Below are 21,402 nucleotides of genomic sequence, written 5' to 3'. Positions count from 1 at the left end.
GCTCCATCGTCGTAGAGGTTGCAGCCCTGGAGGCGGTGTCCAGCCACCCATCCTCGATCTGCGCGGTCGGCTCCGAACTAGGGATCGGAGCGGACTCGTGTGCGGCCTCCAGGACACTATCCGGCAGCAGAGCTAGATCGTGCCCATCGTGACAGTGCGGCGCGCTCGGCTGTGGCTCGAATCCATCGAAGATCAAGTCTCCGCGGATGTCAGCCGTGAAGTTTAGACTTCCAAATCTGACCTGACGGTCAGGGGCGTAGCTTTCGATCTGCTCCATATGGCCAAGCGAATTGGCCTGCATTGCAAAGCCGCCGAATACAAAGATCTGTCCGGGGAGAAAAGTCTCACCCTGGACTGTGTCGTTGATGATGACCGAAGGAGCCATCTGGCCTATATGCGATAGCACAGAGGAACTCTCAATGAAAGCACCAATGTCGGTGTCAAAACTGGCGGATCTCGGGTAGGGGGCCCGAACCTGGGTAAAAACATCGTGTCCCTTGTCTCCTGTTACCATCCTCCTAGACGCACAGTTCGGGACCCCCTACCCGAGATCCGCCGGTTTTGACACCGACAACGAGGATGAACCGGACGAAGACTTTGCTCTTGCTGATCATTGTCATCATTGGGAGGATTGTCTTCGGTATGAGCATTGTCTTCAGGTTGATTTGGTGCTGAGATGATAAGTTCCTCTTCAGGCTGTGCTTCAGAAGACATGATTTCACCAGTTCCCATCAACTTGATAGATTCGCTTGGAGAAGCTTCATCTAGTGTACTTGGCAGGAGTTCTCTTTGTGAACCATTGGTTTCATCAAATCTCACATCCATAGTTTCAACGATTTTGTACAGATAGAGGTTGAAGACTCTGTAGGAGTGTGAGTCCTTTCCATAGCCAAACATGAAGCCTTCGTGAGCTTTAGGTGCAAATTTTGACTTGTGATGAGGGTCCTTGATCCAGCACCTAGCTCCAAATACCCTGAAGTAACTGACATTTGGCTTCTTTCCAGTTAGGAGCTCATAGGATGTTTTGTTCAGAAGCTTATGGATGTAGACACGATTAATGATGTGACATGCTGTATCAATAGCTTCAGGCTAGAACTTCTTTGGTGTCTTGTATTCGTCGAGCATTGTTTGAGCCATCTCAATGAGGGTTCTGTTCTTGCGCTCAACGATGCCATTTTGCTGAGGTGTGTATGGAGCAGAGAACTCATGAGTGATTCCCATTGTATCCAGATAAAGATCAAGTCCGGTGTTCTTGAATTCAGTGCCATTGTCACTTCTGATATAATTGTTCATTGCTTGATTGGCAAAGCGTCTGAAGACATCTTTCACTTCAATCTTGTAGAGAATTATATGCACCCATGTGTATCTTGAGTAGTCATCAACAATGACGAAGCCATAGAGACAAGCAGTTGTTGTGAGGGTGGAGTAGTGAGCAGGTCCAAGTAAGTCCATGTGCAACAGCTCGAAGGGTTGAGATGTTGTCATGATTGTTTTCGAGGGGTGCTTTGCCCTAGTCATCTTTCCAGCTTCGCAGGCACCACACAAATGATCCTTCTGGAACTTGACATCCTCGATGCCTATGACATGCTTCTTCTTGACGAGTGAGTGTAGGTTCCTCATGCCAGCATGCCCCAGCCTTTGATGCCATAGCCAGTATTCTGAAGCTTTTGTGAGAAGACATACGACAAGTTGTGGACCTGCTGAGAAATCTACCATGTACAGATCATCTTTTTGATACCCTTCAAAGACTAGAGACTTGTCAGATCCCATTAGCACAAGGCAGCGATATTTTCCGAATAGCACAATCATGTTCAAGTCACAAAGCATTGAGACAGACATTAAGTTGAAACCAAGGGATTCAACAAGCATCACTTTATCCATGTATTGATCCTTTGAGATTGCAACTCTACCTAGACCCAATACCTTGCTTTTACCAGTGTCAGCAAACGTGATGTGACTTTTGTCGGATGGACGTAAGGTTGAGTCCATGAGAAGACTTCGATCACCAGTCATATGATTTGTGCATCCACTGTCCATAATCCATTCTGAAGCTTTTGGTGATGTACCCTACAATGCAGTTAGGAGGATAGGCTTCACAAGAGTGTTGTGAAGCATAAGCATTTGGCACATATAGGGATTGTCACAGCTTAGATCACGATTATCATACATAGTACGACAGGTAAGCGAATCAAATGTGAGGTATATAGTAAGACATTTTATCATGCATCCTTAATGTGTTTTAGGTCCCCAGCAATAGCATCGGACGCCTTTGATTTCAGGCTGGAGACCCTTTTCTGCAAAAGAAAGTTAGTTCTTCTTCGCCACCCACATTTTCAGGGGTGGCTTAGAAGCAATGAGTCTAAGTGCAGCATCTGAGAATTTTGGCTTTGGAGCCCTAGCAAATAGCCTTGTAGGAGATGATTGATACTCATATGAATAAGCAGAAAATTTCTTAGTCCTATGAACATAGCGGTTCGAAGACACACGCTCATATTCATAAGTCTGAGTATGATTTCCCTGCAAAAAATTGGCGTTAGGGTGACTCAGGTGAGTCCTGTATCTGTATGAAGCCTTTGGGCCATATGAAGCTATAGGTCTGGGGTTTGTCTTCTTCCTTGGTGGTGTCATGACGACATTCACAGGAAGATTCTCAATGTACTGCTTAGGTACCCAGATCTTCTTCATAGGTGGTCCATTCCTGCAGTTAGTACCAATATACCTGGCAAACACTTCACCATTCTGATTCTTGAAGAGCTTATAGTTTGCATCAAAGGATTCATCAATGATAATAGGATTAGCACAGGTAAAGCCAGATAAAGTGGATGGATCTACTGAAGGTTCCTTTGCAGCAACCCATGTGGTTTTGGGGTACTGCTCAGGCTTCCAGTACGAGCCATCAACATTCATTTTCCTCTCGAACCCAACACCCTCTTTCCTAGGGTTTCGGTTCAGAATCTGCTTTTTGAGGACATCGCATAGTGTCTGATGTCCCTTCAAACTTTTGTACATACCTATTTCAAGCAATGTCTTCAACATAGAATTTTCATCGGCGACAGTAGTGGTATCCTCCGCAGAGGGGTTAGTAACCACATCAGTAGGTGAAGACAATGAAAGAGTAGCAGCACTGGAACATTCAGCAACAGATCTAGCGTTATCACGCTCAATGCATTTTAGACATGGTGGTTCAAATCCATCCTGAGCGGAACTGATCTGTTGAGCACGAAGTGACTCATTCTCTTTTTGAAGATCTTCATGAGCCGCTCTCAATTTCTCAAGCTCTTGTTTCCTTTGAAGATAATCATAGGAGAGCCTTTCATAAGTAGTTGAGAGCGTTTCATGACGACCTTCAAGTTCTTGGTACTTAGCATGAAGATTTTTTATGTCTTCAACTAAGGACTGTGAACGTGTCATTTCCGCGTCCAACAGGTCATCGCTTTTGTCTAATAGTTTCTGAGTATGTTCCATAGCCTTTTGTTGTTCAGTTGCAATTTTAGCAAGTGTTTTGTAGCTAGGTTTGGATTCACAATCTGATTCATCTTCACTTGATGTTTGAAAGTAAGCATCACGTGATTTTACCTTGGCACCACGTGCCATGAAGCAGTAGGTTGGAGTCGGATCGTGTTCATTATCAGCTTCAGCGTTGGTGTGGAAGTTATTGTCTTCAGAGTTGAAGATGGACTTGGCAACATAGGCTGTGGCTAGAGCCAGACTTGCAACGCCAGGGTCGGACTCCTCTCCAGACTCCACCTCCGCCTCCTCAGAAGCAGACTCCTCTTCTGAATCCATTTCCTTGCCAACAAAAGCATGAGCCTTGCCTGATGAGCTCTTCTTATGAGATGAAGACCTTGATGAGGACTTGGAAGAAGACTTTGAATATTTCTTCTTCTTCTTGTCATCAGAATCATATTCCTTGCTCTTCTTCTTCTTCTTCTCATCGTCCCACTGTGGACACTCAGAGATATAGTGTCTAGGTTTCTTCCACTTGTGACATGTTCTCTTCTTGTGGTCATGAGTGGTAGCTTAATCATTTCGTGAGCTGGATCGTGAAGACTTTCTGAAGCCTTTCTTCTTGGTGAACTTCTGGAACTTCTTCACAAGCATAGGAAGTTCCTTTCCAATGTCTTCAGGACCATTAGAACTGCAGTCAGATTCTTCTTCAGATGAGGAAACAACTTTTTCCTTCAAAGCGCGAGTTCGGCCATAGTTTGGACCATAGATATCTCTTTCCTAAAAAAGCTAAAACTCATGTGTGTTGAGCCTCTCAAGTATATCAGACGGATCGAGTGTCTTGAAGTCAGGACGTTCTTGTATCATGAGGGCAAGGGTGTCAAAGGAGCTGTCGAGTGATCTCAGTAGTGTCTTGACGATTTCATGCTTGGTAATCTCAGTTGCGCCAAGAGCTTGAAGTTCATTTGTGATGTCAGTGAGGCGATCGAACGTGAGCTGGACATTTTCATTGTCGTTTCTCTTGAAGCGGTTGAAGAGGTTGCGAAGAACACTGATTCTTTGATCTCTCTGGGTTAATACGCCTTCGTTGACCTTGTATAGCCAGTCCCAGACTAGCTTTGATGTTTCCAGAGCACTCACACGGCCATACTGTCCTTTGGTCAGATGACCACAGATGATGTTCTTTGCAGTAGAATCCAGTTGAATAAACTTCTTGACATCAGTAGGGGTGACACCTTCACCAGTTTTGGGAACGCCATTCTTGACGACATATTAGAGGTCGACATCAATGGCTTCAAGATGCATTCGCATCTTATTCTTCCAGTAGGGATATTCAGTTCCATCGAACACGGGGCAAGCAGCGGAGACCTTGATTATCCCTGCAGTCGACATAGCTAAAACTCCAGGTGGTTAAACCAAATCACACAGAACAAGGGAGTACCTTGCTCTGATACCAATTGAAAGTGCTAGTATTGACTAGAGGGGGGTGAATAGGCGATTTTTATGGAAGTCTTCAAAACTTGGAAGTTTCAAAGACAAACAGTAGAAATGACCTAGTTGATATGCAGCGGAAGATAAACTACCATAAGCAAACCATAGTCAAGTATGCAATAATGTGAAAGTACAGGACTAATAGCAGCTAAGTAGTAAGGATCAGGATGGAAGATAGTATGAAGCCAATCAACAGTAGTAGTCAAGCAATGAAGTCAAACAGGTACGACAGATAGACAATGACTTCACGAAGACAAACTTAAGTAAAGGAAGGGAGAGGATAGAACCAGTCACTTGAAGACACAGGATTTGTTGGACCAGTTCCAGTTGCTGTGACAACTGTACATCTGGTTAGGGAGGCTGAGATTCAACTCAGAAGACCGCGTCTTCACCTTATTCCCCTTGAGCAAAGGACACACAATCCTCGCCCAATCACTCTGGTAAGTCTTCAAGGTAGACTTCCAAACCTTCATAGACTTCGTTCACCGGCAATCCACAATGACTCTTGGATGCTCAGAATACGATGCCTAACCGTCTGGAGGATTCACAGTCCTCAAGTGTAATAAGTCTTCAGATCACACAGACAGAAAGACTTCAGTGATGCCTAACACTCTTTGGCTCTGGGTGTTTGGCCTTTGTCCTCGCAAGGATTTCTCTCTCTCAAAGACTTCGAGGTGGGTTGCTCTCAAACAACAAAAGCCGTGTACTAACTCTGAGCTACCACCAATTTATGGTGTAGGGGGTGGGCTATTTATAGCCACTGGGCAACCCGACCTGATATGTCCGAAATGACCCTGGGTCACTAAGGAACTAACACGTGTTCCAACGGTCAGATTTCAAACACACACTACAACTTTACTTGGGCTACAAGCAAAGCTGACTCATCCAGCTCTGAATAAGATTTGCTCTCATTGTCTTCGCTCGAAGACATATGATTTGGGTTGAGCATCACTTCAGTCATTCTGACTTAGTTCACTTGGACCCCACTTAACAGTACGGTGGTTCCTATGACCCAACAAAGAAGAAAAGGAAACAACGAAAGCACACAGTCTTCGTGCTCCATAGTCTTCACGCAATGCCTTCTCATGTCATAGTCTTCAATATGAATACCTTCTCATACCACCATTGTCTTCAATGTCTTCATACATTTTTAGGGGTCATCTCCGGTAGGTAAACCGAATCAATGAGGGACACTACCTGCGTTATCATGCTATTCTCACAAACACATTAGTCCCTCAACCAACTTTGTCGTCAATACTCCAAAACCAACTAGGGGTGGCACTAGATGCACTTACAGTAGGTGACTATAGACTTGCAAGATAGGATCAAGAACACACATATATTCATGAAAACATAATAGGTTCAGATCTGAAATAATGGCACTCGGGCCCTAGTGACAAGCATTAAGCATAGCAAAGTCATAGCAACATCAATCTCAGAACATAGTGGATACTAGGGATCAGACCCTAACAAAACTAACTCGATTATATGATAAATATCATCCAACCCATCACCATCCAGCAAGCCTACGATGGAATTACTCACGCACGGCGGTGAGCATCATGAAATTGGTGATGGAGGATGGTTGATGATGACGACGGAGACGAATTCCCCTCTCCAGAGCCCCGAACGGACTCCAGATCAGCCCTCCCGAGAGAGATTAGGGCTTGGCAGCGGCTCCGTATCGCAAAACGCGATGATTTCTTCTCCCTGATTTTTTTCTCCCCGAAGGCCAATATATGGAGTTGGAGTTGGCGTCGGAGGGCATCCAGGGGGCCCACGAGGTAGGGGGGCACGCCTAGGGGGGAGGGGCGCGCCCCCACCCTCGTGGACAGGGTGTGGGCCCCCTAGTCTTCATCTTTGGCGATTACTTTTTATTATTTATTATAATATATTCCGTGTAGTTTCAGGTCATTCCGAGAACTTTTGTTTTCTGCACATAAAACAATATCATGGCAATTCTGCTGAAAACAACGTCAGTCCGGGTTAGTTCCATTCAAATCATACAAGTTGGAGTCTAAAACAAGGGCAAAAGTGTTTGGAAAAGTAGATATGACGGAGACGTATCAACTCGCCCAAGCTTAAACCTTTGCTTGTCCTCAAGCAATTCAGTTGACAAACTGAAAGAGAAAAATAAAAACTTTTACAAACTCTGTTTGCTCTTGTTGTTGTAAACATGAAAAGCCAGCATTCAAGTTTCAGCAATTATTATGAACTAACCATACTCACAATAACACGTAGGTCTCACAATTACTCATATCAATAATATAATCAGCTAGCGAGCCATAATAATAAAACTCGGATGACAACACTTTCTCAAAATAATCATAACATGATATAACGAAATGGTATCTCGCTAGCCCTTTTTGAGACCGCAAAACATAAATGCAGAGCACCTTTAAAGATCAAGGACTGAATAAACATTGTAATTCATGGTAAAAGAGATCCAGTCAAGTCATACCCAAAATAAACCAATTATAATGAATGCAAACGACATCGTGCTCTCCAGCGGGTGCTTTTTAATAAGAAGGGTGATGACTCAACATAAAAGTAAATAGATAGGCCCTTCGCAGAGGGAAGCAGGGATTTATAGAGGTGCCAGAGCTCGGTTTTGAAATAGAGATAAATTATATTTTGAGCGGCATACTTTCACTGTCAACGCAACAACTATGAGATGGTTGTATCTTCCATATAGGCAGTTCCCAAACAGAATGGTAAAGGTTTATACTCCCCCTCCTCCACAAGCATCAATCCATGGCTTGCTCGAAACAACGAGTGCCTCCAACATTCAACGGGTCCCAGGGGGAGCTTTTTTTTACTATTTTGATTTGCTTTGATCTTTTTGGATCATGGTACTGGGCATCCCGGTTACCAGCCCTTTCTCGTGAATGAGGAGCGGAGTCCACTCCTCTTGAGAATAACCCACCTAGCATGGAAGATATAGGCAGCCCTAGTTGCACATGAGCTACTCGAGCATACAAAACAAAATTTCATTTGAAGGTTTGGAGTTTGGCACATACAAATTTACTTGGAACGGCAGGTAGATACCGCATATAGGAAGGTATAGTGGACTCATATGGAACAACTTGGGGTTTAAGGAGTTTGGATGCACAAGCAGTATTCCCGCTTAGTGCAGGTGAAGGCTAGCAAAAGACTGGGAAGCGACCAACTGAGAGAGCGACAACAGTCGTAAACATGCATTAAAATTAATTTACACCGAATACAAGCATGAGTAGGATATAATCCACCATGAACATAAATATCATGAAGGCTATGTTGATTTGATTCAACTACATGCGTGAACATGTGCCAAGTCGAGTCACTCAATTCATTCAAAGGAGGATACCATCCCATCATACCACATCATAATCATTCTAATAGCCTGTTGGCATGCAACGTAAACCATTATAACTCATAGCTAATCAAGCATGGCACAAGCAACTATAATCTCTAAATTTCATTGCAAATATGTTTACTTCATAATAGCTGAATCAAGAACGATGAATCATCATATTTACAAAAACAAGAGAGGTAGAGTTCATACCAGCTTTTCTCATCCCAACAAGTCCATCATATATCATCATTATTGCCTTTCACTTGCACGACCGAACGGTGTGTATAATAATAAGAGTGCACGTGTATTGGACTAAGCTGGAATCTGCAAGCATTCAATTCAAGAGAGAAGACAAGTAACATGGGCTCTAAGTTAGATAAACAATAATGCATATAAGAGCCACTAAGCATTTTCAATATAGTCTTCTCGACCCCCAAAGAAAGGAAAAGAAATAAAAAACTATTTACACGGGAAAGCTTCCAACAAGCAAAAGAAGAACGGGAAATATTTTTGGGTTTTCTTTTTAATTCTACTACAAGCAAGGAAAGTAGACGAACTAATTTTTTTTTCTTATGGTTTATCAAACACACAAGAAGAAAGCAGGAAAAAGAAAATAAACTAGCATGGATATTACAGTGAAAGAGTATGAGCACCGACATCTAGCAATGAGTGTGTGTGAACATGAATGTAATGTCGGTGGGAAATACGTACTCCCCCAAGCTTAGGCTTTTTGGCCTAAGTTGGTCTATTGCCAGGGATGGCCTGGTGGATATCCGTATGTGTAGCTGGGGTCATACTGTGATGCAGCGGCTATCGCCTCCTGAGCTGCAGCGTGGCGTCGAGCAGCCTCCGCTCTCCTCTCATACTCATCTGCCTCCTCTCTGGTAATAATATATCTCCCTTTTGTCTGAAAATCAAAGAAGGCAGGAGCAGGAAGAGCAATATGGACCACATGTCGTTTGTTAAAGATTAGTCGATACTGAAAAGGTGGTCCAGTCCTCTCAATGAAGTGGTGAGAAAACATAGAATCAAGATCTAAATAAGAAGAGGGTAACTCCATATCACCCTCACGAATGTCTACACCAAGAAAATTAGCTAAGCGGGTTGCATAATTTCCTCCAAAGAAATCTCCGTTACGTCTATTAAGATGCAACCTACGAGCTACAATGGCTCCCATATGATAAGCTTGGTCCCCTAACACAACGCTTCTGAGAATGCTGAGATCAGGGGCACACATGTGACATGCTTCATCCTTAGCATTTATGCATCTACCAATAAAGAGAGCAAAATAATGTATAGCAGGAAAGTGAATGCTCCCTATAGTGGCTTGTGTTATATCTCTAGATTCCCCCATAGTTATTCTAGCAAGAAAGTCTCTATATTCGGATTTAGGGGGATCCCTGACATTACCCCAAGATGGAAGTTTGCATGCAAGAGTGAAATCTTCTAAGTCCATGGTATAAGATTTGTCATAAAGGTCAAACATGACTGAAGGAGAATTACGCGAAGATGAAAAATCAAACCTCCCCACAAATGAACTTGTGAGGTAACGATACTGGGGGCATTTGTCAGCTTCAAAGTCCTCAAGACCGGCATTACGCAAATATGCGTAGAATTCTTCTTTAATCCCCACTTGATTCATAAAATTTTCTGAAGACCATTCATAGGGCCTCACGGGAGCGTCTCTTAGTGGTTCCTCGTCACCATCACGCATTGCAAGCCTGGGACCTTGCTTCCTTGAAGAACCACCTTGGAAAATCCTCCTAAACATATTGTTTCCTCTGAAAAATAATTCGAAAATTTTTAGTAACATCAAATAAAAGTGAACCAACTTCAATAAAATCGATAGTAACAACTCCCACAAGTGCCTAGAGCCTATATAAAGCATTAGAACTACTTGGAACCAAATAAATTTGACATGCAAGCTCAAGAACATGGTCACCTATGCAGCAAAAATTTGCAATGAATAAAGCACTAGAACAAAAACTAATTGGACCAAAGGAGGAGTCACATACCAAGGAACAATCTCCCCAAGCAGTTTTGCGAGAGGTGCTTTGAGCAAGGAGATCGAAAATCACAGCAACGGGGGCTAGAACTCGTGCTTGAGTTGGTTTTTCGTGTTTGTGTGAGACAGAGGAAGAAGATGGGTGCAGGAATAAGTGGAGGAGGGCCACCATGGGCCCATGAGGCAGGGGCGCTCCCAGGGGGGTAGGGCATACCCTCCACCCTCGTGACCAGGTGGCAGCTACCCCCGCGGTGATTTTTGCATAGAAAGTATCTTAAATATTCCCGAAAAAATCATAAAAAATGGCATGGCATTCTGAGGACATTTATTTTCGGGATCTTTTTATACTGAGCGGATAAGTTAGGAGACAGACAGAAAAATACTATTTTACTTTATTTCTACTAAGTAACAGGAAATATAAAGAGGGTACAGAAGGTTCTGCTTCTAGTTTCATCCATCTCATTCTCATCAAAAAGAATCCACTAACAAGGTTGATCAAGTCTTGTTAACAAACTCATTCCGATAATCATGGAACCGGAGAAATTTCGAATAACACTATGTTACCTCAACAGGGATATGGACATCCCCAATAATAAGTATATCATATTTCTTCTTGACAGTAGGGAGAGGAAATTCAAAACCTCCAAATATAATCGATGGAATTTTTCCAATAGAGTTGATACTATAAACTTGAGGTTGTTTCCTCGGAAAGTGTACCGTATGCTCATTTCCATTAACATGAAAAGTGACATTGCCTTTGTTGCAATCAATAACAGCCCCTGCAGTATTAAGGAAAGGTCTTCCAAGAATAATAGACATACTTTCATCCTCGGGAATATCAAGAATAACAAAGTCCGTTAGAATAGTAACGTTTGCAACCACAACAGACACATCCTCACAAATACCGACAGGTACAGCAGTTGATTTATTGGCCATTTGCAAAGATATTTTAGTAGGTGTCAAATTATTCAAGTCAAGTCTACGATATAAAGAGAGAGGCATAACACTAACACCGGCTCCAAGATCACATAAAGCAGTTTTAACATAATTTCTTTTAATGGAGCAAGGTATAGTAGGTATTCCAGGATCTCCAAGTTTCTTTGGTACTCCACCTTTAAAAGTGTAATTAGCAAGCATGGTGGAAATTTCAGCTTCAGGTATCTTTCTTTTATTAGTAATAATATCCTTCATATACTTAGAATAAGGATTTGTTTTGAGTACATCAGTTAATCGCATACGCAAAAAGATAGGTCTAATCATTTCAGCAAAGCGCTCAAAATCCTCATCATCCTTTTTCTTGGATGGTTTCGGAGGAAAAGGCATGTGCTTCTGAACCCATGGTTCTCTTTCTTTACCATGTTTCCTAGCAACGAAGTCTCTTTTATCATAACATTTATTCTTTGATTGTGGGTTATCAAGATCAACAACAGGTTCAACTTCTACATCCTTATCATTACTAGGATGAGCATCAACATGAACATTATCATTAACATTATCACTAGATTCATGTTCATCACCTGATTGTGTTTCAGCATCAGAAATAGAAATATCATTTGGATTATCAGGTGGTTCAGCAATAGGTTCACTAGAAGTTTGCACAGTTCTATCATTTTTCTTTTTCTTCCTTTTAGAAGAACTAGGCATATCAATATTTTTTCTCTGAGAATCTTGCTCGATTCTCTTAGGGTGGCCTTCAGGATACAAAGGTTCCTGAGTCATTCTAGCAGTTCTAGTATCCACTCTAACAGCACAATCATTTTTCTTACTATTCATTTCATTAAGCACTTTTTTCTGAGCTTTAAGTACTTGTTCTACTTGAGTGGTAACCACAGAAGCATGTTTGCTAACTAGTTAAAGTTCACCTCTAATATTAGCCATATAATCACTCAAGCATTTAATCATAAAGGTATTCTGTTTTAATTGTCTACGAAAATAAGCATTAAAGTCATCTTGCTTAAACATAAAGTCATCAAACTCATCCAAGCACTGAGTAGCAATTTTAGTAGAAGGGACTTTAGTTTTATCATATCTATAGAGAGAATTTACCTTTACTACCAGTGTCGGGATGTCAGGAGGTTCTTCATTAAATAAGTAATTGAGATCATATACTTCTTCAACCGGCAGTAAACTAAGACCGTGTATTTCTTCAATATGATGTAAATTCTTAACATCTTCAGCTTTAATACATTTTTCTTTCATAGATTTCATTGCCTCTTGCATATCTCAGGACTTGGAAATAGAACACCTCTCTTCTTCGGAGTTGGTTTAGGAATAGGCTCAATAATTGGCTCAGAAATTGGCTCAGGATCTGGCTCGGGAGGTGCCTCAGGGAGTCCTGGATTAGGGGGTGTCCGGATGGCCGGACTATGACCTTTGGCCGGACTCCCATTGTAACCGACTCTATGTAACCCTATCCCTCTCCGGTGTCTATATAAACTGGAGAGTTTTAGTCCGTAGGACGAACAACAATCATACCATAGGCTAGATTCTAGGGTTTAGCCTCTCTGATCTCGTGGTAGATCAACTCTTGTACTACCCATATCATCAATATTAATCAAGCAGGAGTAGGGTTTTACCTCCACAGAGAGGGCTCGAACCTGGGTAAAAACAGTGTGTCCCTTGTCTCCTGTTACCATCCGCCTAGACGCACAGTTCGGGACCCCCTACCCGAGATCTGCCGGTTTTGACACCGACATTGGTGCTTTCATTGAGAGTTCCTCTGTGTCATCACCCACAGGAAGGATGCCGCACCCCGTCTTTAAAGACGGCGTTGTTGCTAAAGGAGCTTTGGCTGTCGGCCAAACTCTCCGGCTAAGTAGGTTTTTGATGACCGCCTGTTCGGCCACCGCGCCGGCGATGACCTCTCGGGTCATCGAAAGCAATCTCCAGATCAGCTCGGAACTCACCGAGCGGTTAGATCCGATGGAGCTCTCTTCCCTAAACGAGCTCTTGGATCGCATCGCCGCCCTAGGAGTGGCTACAGATTATGGCCAGATGGGGCTTAAACCCGATCAGAGAGAGATCGACTCTCCCAGGTCACCCACCACGTTGAAGTGGTGGAAGAACAATGCGGCGAATCTTCGCCCATCCTAGGGACCAAATGTGTCCGGATTCCCGACCCCTCCAAGCCGGATATCCTCGGAGGGGAGGATGTCACCCAAGCCCTAAACCTGAAGTCAGGCAGCAGGCCTGATTCATTGAATAACGTCCAAGAAAACAAGCTTCCGGATTCGGAAATTTCTTGGCCCCTGAATGTTAGATCGGGCGAGGTTTCAGATTTAAATCCACCCGCCCACCCAACTACAATGGATCTATCCCAAATACGGCAAGAGCCCGGGGAAACAGTACACCACTACTAGGCCAGATTCCTCCTGGTTATAAACAGGATAAAGGACTGCCATGAGAAGGATGCAATTACATTCTTCTGTAACAACTACACGGACATCGGAATGCTCGACGCCATAAGTCATTGCGAAATTACATGCTGCGCCGACTTGACATCCATAGTACAAAAGTTATGTGCGATAGAAAGCGTTTGGAAAACAGAAACGGAATTCTGGGACAATCCGGCCCTGAATACAATCCCAGTCCGAAAGAAAAGAGCGCATTATCGCCAGGCACTTAAGCCAAATAGCAAAAAACAAAAACCCTCTATAGGGTATGGGACCGTACTGGAGGGATGGCTCAATGGACCCTGTAAAATCCACAGTTCAGGGGAAGTCCCACCAACTCACAGCCTTAGAGCATGTTGGGTACTCCGGCAGGTGGCCAGGAGTGGCGAGGAGCTTCTAACTCCAGAATCCCGAGAGCACCATCCCAGAAACGCCAGTACGGTGGCAACAGTCTTCGAGACTTTCGCATCGAACAATGTGAGGAAGCGAACGCTCCGCAGCCTTGCCGAAGTCTACCAAGTAGCAACAATAAATCCATGGAGTGACACGGCTATTACTTTTAATGCCAGTGACGAACCTAAATTCCGGCCAGCCCAAGCACCAGCTGCATTGGTCCTCAATCTGATAGTGGACGGCTTCCAGCTTACAAATGTACTCATGGACGGCGGCAGCGGATTGAACCTCATCTATGAGGAAACACTGCGAAAAATGGAAATAGACTGGAGCCACATTAGGTGAAGCAACACAACCTTTAGAGGAATAATCCCCAGCCGGGAAGCATGTTGTTCAGGGAAAATCACATTGGACGTGGTGTTCGGCACGCCGGATAATTACAGATCCGAGGAGGTCACATTTCAAGTGGCCCTGTTCAGCAGCGGATACCACGCTCTGTTAGGGCGAGAAGCATTCACAATTTTTCAAGCTATACCCCATTACGGGTACATGAAGCTCAAAATGCCCGGACCCAATGGAATCATTACTCTTGCTAGTGATCCGGACACAGCGCTTCGCGCCGAAAACAAGACAGCCGCACTGGCCCTCAAGGCATTATCCGAAGCCCTGGCGGCTAAGGAACTAACTGTGTTGCGCTCCATGGTGGACAGGGACGATGTGATACTCGACAAAAGATCCAAGTCCACCTCCTTCAAGCCGGCAGACGAAATAGTCAAGTTCCAAGTCCATCAACGGACACCACAAAAACGGCCTCCATCGAGGCACAACTAAAACCTGATGTAGATGCCGCACTCAGAGAATTCCTACGAGAAAATTGGGACATTTTTTCCTGGCACCCTTCAAACATGCCAGGAATCCCACGCAGGCTGGCCGAGCACAGCCTGAACATCCTAAAAGGGTTCAAGCCCGTTAAGCAGACTCTTCGGCGTTTCTCCGAACCCAAGAGACAAGCCATGCGAGAGGAGCTAGCAAAATTACTGGAAGCCAGATTCATCAGAGATATAAAACATCCGGACTGGCTAGCAAACCTGGTGATGGTGCCAAAGAAGGACAAATCCTGGCGCCTATGTGTCGATTTCAAAGACCTAAATAAAGCCTGCCCAAAGGATCCCTTCCCCCTCCGCCGAATTGATCAAATCATCGACGCCACAGCAGGACACGATTCATTGTGTTTCCTCGATGCATACTCTGGCTACCACCAAATCAAGATGGCAGAGTCAAACCAAGCTGCAACGGCATTCATCACCCCATACGGCCCATTCTGCTTCAACACGATGCCCTTCGGGCTCAAAAACGCCGGCGCAACATATCAGCGCATGATTCAGACATGTCTGGCCAACCAGATCGGCAAAACAGTTGAAGCATACGTAGATGACGTGGTCATCAAATCCAAACATGTCGAAACTCTAGTAGACGACTTGAGGCTCACGTTCGACAATCTCCAAGCATATGACATTAAGCTCAACCCAGAAAAATGCATTTTCGGTGTGCCAGCCGGAAAGCTCTTAGGCTTCATTGTATCCGGTAGAGCAATTGAGGCAAACCCAGCCAAGATCCGAGCTCTGTCGCAATTGCATATCCTAAAAGACCTCAACCAAATACAAAAATTGACCGGATGCGTGGCGGCTCTAAGCCGCTTTATCTCCCGCTTAGGAGAAAAGGCATTACCCCTTTATCGCCTCCTGCGGCGCACCGAGCACTTCGAGTGGGTGGATGCCGCCATGGCCGGACTCGAAGAAATCAAAGCCATACTGGCAAAAAATCCGGTCCTGGCCGCGCCCAACACAGGCGAACCAATGCTATTATACATCGCGGCAACCCATCAAGTTGTAAGCGCGGTGCTCGTCGTCGAACGAGAAACGGACGGACACAAGTTTCCTCTCCAAAAACCAGTTTACTACGTGTCCACTGTCCTAACCCCATGCAAGTCACGGTACCCGCATTATCAAAAGATAGCATACGCGGTGTTCATGGCATCCCGGAAGATGTGACACTATTTCCAAGAGTGTTCAATAACAGTGGCATCCGAAGTACCTCTTAATGATATTATAAACAACCGCGACACAGCGGGCCGGATTGCCAAATGGGCCATTGAGGTCCTCCCGTTCGATATAACTTACAAGCCACGGCGAGCTATCAAATCGCAGGTTTTGGCTGAATTCATCGCCAAATGGACCGAAGCCGAGCTCCCTAAAGACTACGGCGCATATTGCAACTGGATCATGCACTTCAATGGCTCCAAAATGTTGGCTGGCCTGGGGGCTGGCGTTGTTCTGACATCCCCTACAGGAGATACAGTCCAATACGTACTCCAGATAATGTACACGGACTCCAACAATGCAGCCGAATACGAGGCCCTTCTACATGGTCTCCGGATGGCAGTCTCCATGGGCATTCAGCGCCTAGAGGTCCGTGGGGATTGAAACCTCGCGGTATCCCAAATAAATGGAGACTTTGACGCCAAAGATCCGAAAATGGCAGCTTATCGCAATGCCGTCTTAAAGATGTCAGCCTGGTTTGAGGGGCTCGAATTTCACCATATAGCCCGGGAGAACAACCAGGCAGCAGACGTGTTGGCACACATCGGCGCAAAGCGCGATGCCGTCCCTCCCAACATCTTCCTAGAGAGGCTTTTCAAGCCATCCGTAACATGGGAGGGAGAGTCCAGAAACAACAGCTCGGACACAACCACACTACCCCTCACCGAACATTCTAACACAGTTGGTGGCTCTGCCAACGAAACAACACCGTCAGCCCACACAATAATGGCAGTCATTGCCCCGTGGACAGAACCATTCCTAGCCTACCTAACTAGGCAGGAACTTCTCATGGACCAAAACAAGGCCTGCTGCATAGTGCGGCGATCTAAAGCCTACAAAGTCCACGAGGGAGAGCTTTATAAGAAGAGCACAACCGGAGTCCTTCAAAGGTGTATCTCCTAAGAAGAAGGGCGAAATCTTCTGGCTGAAATTCATGCCGGAGTAGGCGGGCACCACGCCGTAGCCCGGGCCCTTGTAAGCAAGGCCTCCCGTACCGAATTTTATTGGCTGACGGCCCGGGCAGACGCTCAGGACTTAGTGCAGCGATGCGTCGGTTGCCAATTAGTCGCTAATCAAAGCCACATGCCACCTACCGCCCTACAAACCATACCCATCACCTGGCCTTTTGCGGTCTGGGGGCTTGACATGGTTGGACCCCTTAAAGGAGGAACCCACAAGAAAACTATCTACTAGTCATGGTGGACAAATTCACCAAATGGATAGAGGCCAAGCCTGTAAAGACGGTCGAATCCGGACCGGTGATAGACTTCATATCCGGGGTTGTACACTGTTACGGCGTCCCCCACAGCATCATAACTGACAATGGCACAAACTTCACGGCTGACGAAGTTAAACTCTGGTGCAAAAACATGGGCATCAAGCTCGACTACGCTTTAGTCTATCACCCACAAACTAACGGTCAAGTCGAGCGAGCCAATGGTCTCACCATGAGCGGCATCAAACCCAGACTAGTGTGATCCCTCAAGGAATCTAACACGCACTGGGTAGAGGAGCTTGACTCCGTACTCTGGGGGCTGTGGACCATGCCGAATCGCACTACCGGATTCACACCATTTTTTATGGTATACGGCGCAGAGGCAGTCCTGCCCTGCGACATAATTCATGACTCACCTCGCCTGCGCATGTACGAAGAAAGAGAAGCCGAGCTCGATCGACAGGACAGCTTGGATGCATTGGAGGAGGAGCGCGACGTGGCAAAAGCCCGTTCCGCATTCTATTAACAGCAGGATCGAAGATATCAAAGCAGAGAAGTGCGGGCCAAAACTTATAACGTTGGCAAACTAGTCCTACGCCTGCCGGACAAGAAAAAGGACAAACTAAAGCCCATATGGGAGGGTCCCTTCATAATCGACCAAGTACTGACTGGTGGAGCGTACCGTCTGTGAAACGCATCAGACAACCGACTCGAGCCGAACCCATGGAAAGCAGCACGCCTACGAAGATTCTACGCCTAGGTTCGGACTCCGTGTTCGTCTCCTTCCTCTGTCCCCTTTTTTATTTTTTCACATCAGCTGTCTGGCATTTCTCTCCTTCTCCCTACCTTTTTTTTCTCTTCTCCCAAGCCCTTAAGGGCTTGCTTGCGCATTGTTCGCACAAACATGACGCGCAACCCGCGCTCATTATACCTGGGGGCTTCTTTATCAGAAGTATATATAAACATGCCTCATGCCCAAACCATGTGTGACACTTCCGCATGAACCTTTTATACACCATTATATGCATCAATATGACTTAAGTTTTGGCCAAGTTGGGTTGCCTGGCTCCTGTGCTTACCCCTACGTTCCCGTTCGTTCGGCTAGGTGGTAAAGGGAGCACCTCTGCGATTGTTACTGCCGGGTCAGCCGGATGTGTACCTCAGACTGGGTGAAGCCGAAAGCTAGCGTTCTTAAGGGAATATTCGGTCGGTGAACTAAAAGATGATTTTTCTTGTTTATTTATCTGCTCCTAGATGCTTTTCTGCTCTTTTTAGCAGTTCGGACATGCACTTTAGGGCATGCCTCCCAGGGAAAGGAACCCCTAACGGAACTATTCTCCCTGGAAGATGTTTCTTACTAACCATGTAATATAACATAACTAGTTGGGCACTTGTCTGCTAAAGCAGTTATGACCCCTATGCCTTGTCTCCATGCATGCCCCGGTTCTTACATAATCGAGAGGGTATTCGGGCACACTCCGGACTATAGGGTCCAGAGGTCGAAGCGAAAAGGTCCGCAATGACAAACGATCTACAATCCGGCTAGAAGGCATTTTTCATGTCATTTTAAATTACAGAGTCAATCCGACTCGGTATATTCTTGTTCAATACCATCCAACAGGCGGTCTAATTTACAGTCCTTTTGAGAATACTTTGCAGCCAGCTCTACCTGGCCATATACTAAACTGACAGGGATCTCATTTCCGTTAGGACCCATAGGGCCGACTTCGGCCATGTGGTTTGGGTCAGCCTTCGTGTACCGAGTCTTCACCATGGCCCAGGCCTCCCTGGCACCTTGACGACATGCCGATATTTCCACAACCGGAAGCGCTGCCGCACTCCCTCCAGCTTCTTTGCAAGCTCCCCAAGGCCTTTGGGCGCGGAGAGGGATGGCCACATAGCCTGGACGACGCCCTGCATTGCCTGCCGAACTCGTTCGTGCAGTTGCAACAGCTCGGGAAGAAGGTCCCCCGTTGAACCGGGCATTTCCTCGGCAGGACGACCTGTCAGCAGACCTACAGACATAGTTCTGTCAATCGACTTCCTCGCCGAATTTTTTTTCGAGAATTTGTTCAAGCACTTACTAAAAATGCCGCGTCGAAGTCGCCGATTCTCCTTTACGGAAGCAGACAGCTGAATACAAACATCCTTTAGTTCCTCGCCCAGCTGGGTATTGGCATCTTGAAGTTTGTTCTTCTCTTGCCTCACCCTTGTCAGCACGCTCTCGCCAGCCTTTAGTTGGCGTAGGAGTTGTTGCTTGTCCGGATTTACTCCGGCCCCATCTGCAATGTTATCGTCAGAATTGCACACATGCCGCACTTTACAACGGAATTATTTTTTGGAGCATATATTACCTGAGGGGGTCCCCTTGGTAATAGCTGAAGCGGCCAGTGCGGCCTCGAGTTGGGCCTTGCACTCTGCCAGCTCCTGAGACAGTTGCGTGTTCTTCTTTGTAAGACCCTGCATAACATATGATCCTTAAAACAGTTATCTTAACTATTTCAAGTCTCTGGGGCTACTGACATATATAACCATCAGATTTACTCACCCATATGTCTTTTACATACTGCTCTGTGGCTCTGGCTAGACCATTTTGAGCGGCACGGAGGTATGCATCTCCCGTATTAAAGGCGTTCAATGCCTCTAGGGAAAAACATGCGTACTGAAGAACAGTCCGGTGATGCATGTGGTTCATGGCACTCTCCACCTCTGAATTGGTGGCAGATAGCCCGTCTGCATCCTCTGTCGGAGGAACGCCCGACGCGCGCCCCGTGTCCGCCTCTGCTTCCGGACCCGGCCTTGAAGTCTGGCCGGTGGATATAGTCCGGCGGGCTCTCTTCTTCCTAAGGAGAGCATGAGCGTTAGCATGACTTGAGGGCATAAACCCTAGGCATTAAATTCGCACGCCATACTGTTACACCAGATTCTCGATCTGGTCCGCAGTTCTTTTTGGCCCGCCTGGCTGCAGCGGCCCTTGTTGGCTGCCCACCGCGGGCCCGGCACTCCGCCTCAAGGATTTTCCCTGCAAAAAGAAACACTATTGGATTATAGCATTTAAAATAAGGCATGGATGGATCTCCTTCAAAGTACAGGGACTTCTGTCTCGGTTAGCTTTGAGGCTGGAAGTAGTCCAGGATAATCGGTCATAATGGCCACTAAGGTGTTGTCCTTACTCAACTGATGAAACACCCCATCAATTAACTCCACACATAAGTCCGGGTCCTCTTGGGAATCTGGATCGAGGGACCGTTCTGGGTCCTCGGGCTGTGGGGGACGGTTGTTGATCTCCTTCACCGTCTGGCGTAGCTCCTGCGTTAACATCGCCAGACTAAGTACTCAATTATGAGAATTTCGAAAGCGGGTAGATAAGTGAAAGTGTTCGCTTACCCAGCTCGGAGGGTTCTACATGGAGAATCCGCCCCGTGGGTTGACACGGATGAATTCCTCTTCTTATCCCTTGTACAAAGTGGATAAGATCTTCGGTAGAGTGGCAGCCGAATCTGGTCCCTTGCGACCGCACCAGGTGGCGTCGTCCTCCCCGTTGAAATCCCACATGGGGTGGCCTCTGTATGAAGTGGCTGCACCCCCCGTGTAATGCATGTGGCCATGACCTCGATCATGGTCAATCCGGAATGAGCCAACAATCTTATCCGGCTCATCAGGTAAAGGACGTCCCTGTCAGTTTCCCTTTGAGGATTCCATGGGCGCCAGCTCAGGCGTTTCTTTAACGGAGTGTTCTTAAACTCAGGGAGGCCGATCTGCACAGGGTCCAGCAGGGGGACGTCATCATTATAAAACCATTTCGAAGGCCAGTCCTCGGACGCCTTCTTAGGCGTACCAGATAGGTATCTAGTCCCGGCGATGCGCCATAGTTCGGCTCCGCCCACTAGATTAATTGACCCCTCCTGAGAGCGGGGCACAAGGCAGAACAACCTCTTCCATAGTGCGAAATGGGCCTCGACGCCCAAGAATAGCTCGCAGAGGGCCACAAAGCCCGCAACGTGCAGTATGGAGGTAGGTGTGAG

Source organism: Triticum aestivum, chromosome 6B, assembly GCF_018294505.1.
Source record: "Triticum aestivum cultivar Chinese Spring chromosome 6B, IWGSC CS RefSeq v2.1, whole genome shotgun sequence".
Taxonomy (NCBI): Eukaryota; Viridiplantae; Streptophyta; class Magnoliopsida; order Poales; family Poaceae; genus Triticum; species Triticum aestivum.
Note: the sequence above shows the minus strand (reverse complement) of the source record.